The sequence below is a fragment of the Lactuca serriola genome, chromosome 7 (genome assembly GCF_051521515.1).
Source record: "Lactuca serriola cultivar US96UC23 chromosome 7, Lser_US96UC23_V15, whole genome shotgun sequence".
Taxonomy (NCBI): Eukaryota; Viridiplantae; Streptophyta; class Magnoliopsida; order Asterales; family Asteraceae; genus Lactuca; species Lactuca serriola.
In genome coordinates this window covers 187,204,378-187,213,584 of record NC_136414.1, presented here as the reverse complement: position 1 = coordinate 187,213,584, position 9,207 = coordinate 187,204,378, and the positions used below count along the sequence as shown (strand labels likewise).

The following is a 9,207-nucleotide window of genomic DNA, read 5'->3' as shown; positions in this document are numbered from 1 at the left end:
CTGCATTTTTCCAACAATATAAAAGTCAGTTGTAATAGGGTGCAGTTAAAATTCTTCTCTGTTTGAATAAGTTTAGAATTCTTGTCAATATATATATATATATATATATATATATATATATATATATATATATATATATATATATATATATATATATATATATATATATATTCATGTTTTTGTAAATGGATGCACCAGATGTTCATCAACTAAGATTGACGGTGTTACTAATGAGCAAGAATAACTCCATCACAAGTAATTAATATATTTACAATAAAAAAATTAATAATAATAGAGTTATGTTACATGATCTAGGTCCAATTGTCATGCATCTATATTAACAAACTAACTCAAAACTGAGAGAAAATGGAAAAAGTAATTGGTTGTGAAGGAAAGCCACAGGGCAATTATATGCATATTTATTTAAGTATATATATATTGGATTTAATTTGATTTGTCGTATTTGTAACCGAGATACAATTCGATTTAATTTTGTTCGTCATATTTGCAATCGATAAATTTATTAAAATGCAATGAACCGATTGCTCATGTCCTATGTATACAAAACAGATTCAAATTACCAAAGTTTGATCGTCGTTATGATTAACTACATTATCTAATAAACTTTCAAAAGAAATATCTTCCATACGTGATTATAATGTCGGTAAATCTGAATATCTTTACAGCCATCAATACATAAACTTGAAAGCAAAAAAAAAAAAAAAAAAAAAAAAAAAAAAAAGATCTTAATGGGGAATTAACAAAGCCACTCACCAGAGAAAAGGAAGAAGAGGAGCACCGGATCACGACGAAGAAGGAAAAAGATTTAGCAAGAAAAGATAGGTTTTATGTTTGGATGTAAGACCAATTCCTCAAGGGCCCTATAACTCGTATCTATTTCATATTTCCTTCGTATATATTTTTGTTTCGTTTGTTATTTAAAATTAGTTATATAACAGATGATTTTGCTTTAAATACAAATGATATATATATATATATATATATATATATATATATATATATATATATATATACACACACACAGGACACTCACGCAGCGGCGGACGACCATTAGTTTTCTTTCATCTATTTTTTTTTCGAAAACATGTCATATTCGGAAAATATAAACACGTAATAAAATGAAGCGAATGTTGAGATTTTAAGGCTGAACAGTATTTTTTTTTTTTTTGACATATTTGGATTGTAGACGTATATGTTGGGGTAGGTGAGTTGGTTGAAATATTTTAGCTTTTACTATTGAGATTAATTTATTTATGTTAAGATGTTATCTTTATTTTATAAGAAATATGTTTTTATGGTATAAACGGAAAACAAATTAGAATGACTGAATAAATTGTTAAGAACCCTACTTTTTTATATAACTTAATAAAAAATTGTTAGGTCGCATAAATACATAACTAAAGCCTAAATATTATTGTTATGTAACTTCTTTTTCATCTTAAACGAAATGGTAACTAATTTCTTTTTCGCATATTGAGCTTCCTTTATTATAAAGATGAAAAATTGTCGTTAATTTTAAAAATTACAAAAATGTCTTTGATTTTGTTAACTATATAAAAACATCATATTGTCTAAAAATAAAGGAATAATTCAAGTATTTTAAAATTTCTAAAAAAATAGTAAAAAGCAAAAAAAATAAAAAAAATAAAAAAATAAAAAATAAAAAATAAAAAATGGTTAGATAACAAAGTTAAACTACCATCCATATTTACGCAATTCTACACAATTCTAATTAATCGTACATACCTTTTTAGGTTGTGTAAAAAACATTGGTTGAATTTTCTAAAAATCATGGGTTAAATACAAGAAATGTCAAATTCCATTTGATGTCATCATTTGCCAATAATTTTTAGATTTTGTGTTCTGCTAGGTTAGAAGTATACAACCCTAACACTAACATGAAAACAAAAAATAAAAATAAAAATAAAAATCCATTCAATTTTCTTGTTTGCTATCTTTTACATGAAGCACATATGATTTATAAATCAGGATTATATTCATAATTGCAACTGCATGCATCATATATGCATATGGACATATATGGCTTAATTATATGTAAATGCTATGACCATATACATATTGTCTTAAAATTAATGGGAGTAAGAAAATTAATTTAACTATGTTCAGATGCCTAGACATAGTTACATATGCTAAACATTAGGTTGACATAAACCAGTTGAGATCTCTTGAGCCCTGTTTGCGACAATTGAGATATTATGATCAACCAAACATATGCTAAGATTCTAATATAAAAGTCTCATGAAGTAATTTTTTAAATTGTTCCATTTTGTCACATAGGATCAACATCATAAACTTAACATTTTTCAAGAAAGTTAACAAAAATTAACTGATTTTGCAGTGAAAATGAAGGATCATGCTAACTCTACCCATCTTTACTTGACTACACATATCTTGATGAAAAATGCAACGCCAATCAAGTGAAGGGCTACCATTTGAGGATGGTTCAATGTTGTTTCCTAGCTTTAAAAGTCACTTGAACTTTTTTTTGTAGCTCATTGATACAGTCTCTAAATCTCCTTTATTTATTTTATTTGTGGTTATGGTCATCCAATGACCTTCCTTAAGTTGAAAGGATTTCTCGTCTTTTTTTAAATCAACTTTAAATATCATACCTTGAAGCCGAAAAACAACGCATTAGTTCCTCAATTAAAAGTAAAATATGTTGACTTTTGAAGCAAATAGGATACTGATAACAACATAAAATAGTTTAGTCGTTTAAATGCAAAAAGAGACACAAAAAGCTTATTGTGCAATCTAGAGAAAGTAAAGAAAATGGTAAAATAAACATTTTGAAGTTCATCCTAAAAGAATCGTTGGATCCTTTCCCAAAAAAACATTTCAACTTATGATAATGTTTTCAACAGTAAATTACAAACATTAAATATTAGTTCCTATTGGGCAAATTGTGAGAAATAAAAACATGATTTACTCCTTTTACCAATATAGACAATCTACTTTACTCTTTACTCATAATAAAAAGATCTTTATATTCATTTACTGATAATGGAAACGTACTTACACTTCAAGGAGCATGTCGTTCATTCAAAATATCACCTTTTAACAAGCTTATGTTGAAAATCAGCATATGCAGATCACCGATAGTCATTGCTAGCCCATTTTCACAAAATTCCACCTCCTACCACAGCAGCTGCAGACTGAAAAAAAAATGAGATTCAAAATGTGTGACCTTGAACCATTCTTGAAGGGTAAAACAATAATTACATCAATATTCGAATCATGTTTATTTGTCTATTTTAATTTTTTTGAAATGAAAACAAACAAAAACTAAATAAAAATAAACGAATTTTAAGAGTAACAACATAAATGATGATATACATAACCACTATTTTTTAGGATGACACTTTTTTTATATAAGGCTTTTGACCTTTTAGCCCACAAATGATGTCCATAGTAAAGCAAGATGGTGGGGTTACCCTACTCCCTAAAATGTCATGCGTCAAATCCTTTTTCCTTTTTAAAATACCTAGCATATGTAACCATAGGCTTCAATAAACATGTCATGTTTCTTATGCCTGAAACACTTAAATCTAATATTAAAATGGATTAAAATGATACTTTTATCAAAATTACAAATAGAATACACACCTTTAATTACAATGGAGATTCTACGAAAATGGATAAAAAAGAAAATTTAATCAAAATTACAAATAAATTACACCCCTTTCTTTTTATTTATATTTGACACAATCAGTTCACTGCAAAGATGGGGAATTCCAATTAGAAACTGAGAGCAATAGGGATAATAACAATAAAGCATACAATTTCATTTCATTATACACAAATTTAGATTTAACAGTCAGTTGCATGCTACTAAAACCAAAATTAACATTTGTCAAATTACAATGATGCCCTTGACTTTCAAAAACATCATATGGCCCGAATTTGAAATTTGAAATTTGAAAAGATTCTTGAAAAAAAATATAACGTAAGCTTACTATTTTTTGTCTCTGATTATTGAGGCGTCTCTGGGCCAAAAATATGTTGGTGTATAGATCTACAAAATCGACATACACACCCAAATAAGTATAAGTTTTAAAACCATACAATGACACAAAATTAGCAAATTGTTATAAAACTTTCAGAGGCAAACACCAACCATAAACATCAAATTGAACTGCAACAAAAGAAAACAATAAACCATAAAGCCCCATAAAACCCGTCCTAAGAAGAGAAATAGATAGGGAAAAGCGACTGCATAGAGAAATCTTAAGGAGACGTACAAAGATTTAATGGAAAAGGAATTAAAAATCATTTTGAAAACCGAATCGTATGCGGTACTAAACCAATATTTAGGTTTTCAAATCGTTTCGTAAACTGAATCGATATAATTTGGTTCTATCCCATATACGATCATGAATAAGAGACATACTTGTTTACGACCCTGAAGCAGAAAATAGTTGAATTTCTCTTTCTCATGTTTATTAGTCTTTGATGTTCGAAGTTCGGTGTTGATTGGCAGCTACTTTATAGTTTCTTATCGGGGGTGGAAGAGATGGAGATAAGGAAGATGGAAAACGGTGGTGGCTAGGGTTTAGAGAGATTGAGAAGAAAGGATGATGAATTTGGAGAGAGGTTTATCTATAAGCGGAGAAAAAATCCAAAAAAACCAAATTAATCCTTTATAGGTGAAGAATTTTAGAAACCATACATACAACAAAAAACCAATTAGAAACAATATAAACAAAATTATTGTACAAAAACAAAATTAGAGGTTGTATCGATAATTGAAAATGAGAAAAATTACCAGGAACCAAGTTTGGATTTGACAGAACCCATAACTTTCCATTCTTGTTTTCAACATTTTGGAGCTTTTCTTGAATGGCGAGAAAGGAATGCAGCAAACGATAGATGGTTCGATAGAGGTGGTGACGATAGATTGTTACAACGATGATGATGGATAGTTGTAAGGGTTACCAAGTGGTGGTTAGCAGTTTGACCGCCAGGAGTGGTGGTTGTTGGTGGCGAGAATGAGCAGGGGTGATGGTTGGTGATGACGACAATGAGCAGGATTGGGGCTAGGGTTTTTATAAGGGATATAAAAACCCTAGATCAAGAAAGCCTATGAATAGCGAAGATGATGAAGTAGAAACGTATATCTTGAATTTATCAGAGAAGAAGACGAAAGGGACGAGTGAGAATCGGAGTTTTCAAATTTGGGATTCATTTCCGAAGATAAAGGCGGAGGACCAGGTAAAATAAAATAGAGAAGGTAAAATAAAATAAAATAGAGATAGTAAAGATAAAGAGCCCCGTCAAAAATGAAATAACATCTTTAACGACTGGATTGGATACTTGTAATTATGTATTATTTTTTTGTACAATTTAATCTAAATAGAATTGAGTTTAAAATTTAATATTATTTTATTGATGGTTACTTGTACTTTTAGCTTAATGGTTTGAACGTCTTAAAAAAATATTATTATTATATTCAATCTATTTTTAGAAAATAGTAAGATTTCTTTTATAAGATAGTATATATATATATATATATATATATATATATATATATATATATATATATATATATATATTAGCTGTGAGACCTGTATATTATACGGATTGATTAAAACAAAATGTTAAGTATGAACGATTAAAAAGTTTATTTGAATTTGAAATTTGAAATAAATGAAAATTATGAGAAAAAAAATACAAAAATTAAAATTATATATTTATTTATCAGACCTGTGTACTAAACGGATTAATTATAACAAAATGTTAAACACAAATGTTTAAACTGTAAATTTAATTTAAATTTAAAATTTAAAATTAATAGTCATTATGGTAGGTTTAATTTATGGAAACTAAATTAATGATGTATTTGGAAATGAAAATTGAAGTAATTGACAAGTAGAAAATAAATATATTTCAAAATTATGAAAAAATAACATGTGGCTAATTGCATGAGAGAAGGACATTTGGTAAAATCATTCTCATTTATTAGGGTAGAGATAGAGTTAGGTTCAAATATTTTCAACAAATATTGTGTGCATATATGAACCATTCAGAATTTAGCACAAATTAAATTTATAAATAAATCAATAAGGGTATATTAGTAATATTGTATGTATATTAAATAAATTCCAAAATTAAAATCAAATCAAATCCCTATAAAATTGCAATCAGGTTTTTTTACCCTACAAGATTCGCCTGAACACAAAAGGAATTGACATTTTTATTTCACGTTCAATCACCGATCGCCGCCACCTACTCCTTCCCCTTCGTTGCCACCTACTCTGTCGTCGGCTGCCTTCCTCCTTGTATCCATCGCCTACCTCTGGTCCTCCTAATAGCGATCATGGGGCTTCTAGGTCTTCTCCATCCTTTCCATAGTTTTATCTGAAAATACATGATGGCCGATCTCAAGTATCCGATGAAGCGTAGCACCATCCCATTTTGATTTGTTCCAGTAAGTTAATCTTTTCCATCTTCCACATACAAACACAATTCCAGTGTTGATTTCTCTTATTTCATGTCCCTTCAAGTAGTTATATTCAGTTTTAATGCCAATTAGTATCTTCCTGGAATTCTATCTTCGTTGAATAGATGTTTATGATCTTTACCATGTAGTGTTGGGTGATCAAATCTTTCAACTTCATTCTCGTTATCCTCAATCTATTGAATTAGATTAATTTTATGTTCATGTGTTGATTAATTACCACATGGCTGTTGTTCTCTGTTTTTATCGTTGGAGTTATAACCGAAGCTTTAAAAGGTGCAATTGGTCGATTTTTGGGATATTAATCTGAGATGATTTTCACATGAGAAGCTTTAAAAGGTGCAAACGAGCATAAACAAGTAGTTAAATGTTATCAAAAGGTAAAAAAACCTTTTTTCTCTAACTGTAGATAATAACTCCAAGATGAAGTAATGATTGTATTCCGTTTTGCAGTTAAATATAGGTGTGGAGGTTGAGAGTTTAATCATATATTCTTTTATTCCTTTTTACATGTTTGCACCATAATTTGAAGTTTTGAATCTTACTATTATCATTGGCTTTATTTTTTGTATCTATTAAATTTTTTCCAAGTGGTATAATTCATGCGTTTCTTTGAACAATCATGACTAATTTTCTAACATATTTGCTCAATTTATTATTGTTGATTAAGATTGGTTTAATTGGTTTTAGGTGTGAGAAGAAGTGCACGACAAATGCTTATGGAAATGCCTGAAAGAGAGTCTGACCATGTGGCATGCATTACAACAGAATTACTAAAGTTTTTTTTTTTTATTTAGGTATCATAATTTTCGACATGCCTAACTAAAGGAATGATCATGAAATAAATTTATGTTACTTGCTAATTTACTATGTTGTATGCATTCTGTCAAAATTTACTAAGTTGTATGTATTCTGCCTAATTATTCTGTCAGAATTACAACTTACTAATTTAATGATCCTTTTAGAATCTTTTTTTGCCTATTAAAATGTCATACATATATATATATATATATATATATATATATATATATATATATATATATATATATATATATATATAGGGAGTGGTTCAAATGAGAACCAAAAAAAGTTAAGAACCCTAAGAACCTTCATTTTATTAGTAAACATGTATAGTGAGTATCAATAAATATGTTAAAATCCTGATTTTTGTCTTTTTCGTAAGAAAAGGGCAAAATCACGACCATCTTCTTTCCAAAAATTCATACATTAATCATTCATATTTACAAGAAAACTAATACAAAAATTCATACATTAATCATTCAAATTTTAACACAAATTTATAATAAAAATCACAACAAATGCAATCAATTCACAACTTAATACAATCAATTATCATTTAATACATAAAATCCATACCTTAATATACTAATTAATAGTTTAATGCAAATAATTACATATTCTTAACTTAAAACATACATTTTTACTTTTAGATCCAGAGGGTATCGCTTATTCAAAGTTTAATTTAATAATACTCATAGTTTAAATTGTTTGTAATTTATTTAAAATTAAAGAATATCATATATATTTATTCTTTCTTCTTATAGAATCAAACAAAATCCATAAAAAAATTCACAGATTAATACAATCAATTCAAATTTTAATACAAAAAATTCATAGTTTAATACAATAAATTTACAGTTTAATACAAATAAAAATATATATTCACAACTATATTCTCAACTTAAAACTTACATGTATACGTTCATATCTGAAGACATTACGTGTATTACATTGTGAATTTATTATATTAAGTTGTGAATAAAAATTCACAGCTTAATACACAAAATTTAAAGTTTCATACAATACATTCAAAACTCATTTACAGGTATAATATCATATTTCAGTGTACTAAACAACCCATTCATAGTTTAATACATGCATAAATATCTCATATTTTAGAAGCCAACATAAAAAAATATGTATACATAGAATCATAAAAGACTATAACTTATCTGAAATGAACAAATAAAATGAGTGAGAAATAGAAATATCCTTACTCTACCACCACCACCAGCATCAACACCACCAACAATTTGTGCCAACACCGCCAACATCCTTCCCTCAAAAACCAGATCTGGATACAAAAAATAGAATTCAAAATTTAATACACCATTTCAAACACTAAATCACATATTAATTCAATATTCCAGACACTAATTCACACCTTAGTGTATCAAAAAACACACATTCACAACTTAATAACTTAAATATTCACAAATTCATACATTAAGAACATATATTCACAGTTTAATAGCTTACTGAATTTGGTTGAGACATTCCATCAAACACTTTGTGTGCACCACATACATCATATCCATAATCACCATAAAACATCATATCTGATCAGATCTATAAGAGTCACAATTTAATACACCATTTCAGACACTAAATCACATAAACTCTCTTCTAATCCATCTTCACATATCCCAATTTCCTCTTATACATATATAATTTCATTTCATAATTCTTAACTAAAAAACCACAAGTTTTACTAATTTTAATTAAAAAGAGAAGGAAATTATACCAGTTCACCATGACAGATCAAATAAAGCTGCTCAACCGCATTACCTTGTTCCATAATGACTTCCCCTGGAAGAAAAAACTCTTCATGCACTTTAGTTACAACTTGATTTATGAATTCCAAAGAGCATCCTTTGAAACGTGAAACTTTTTCAATGTATGACTTG

General features: G+C 28.0%; 1 long non-coding RNA gene across 1 annotated transcript; it reads right to left on the bottom strand.

Annotated features, from left to right (window-relative positions):
- Positions 1-8,382: 8,382 nt before the first annotated feature.
- Positions 8,383-9,207, bottom strand: LOC145065023 (uncharacterized). Its single transcript, XR_013688207.1, has 3 exons — positions 9,045-9,207; positions 8,780-8,869; positions 8,383-8,594 (listed from the first exon to the last, which is right to left on the bottom strand). It is a non-coding gene; the product is annotated as an uncharacterized LOC145065023 (long non-coding RNA).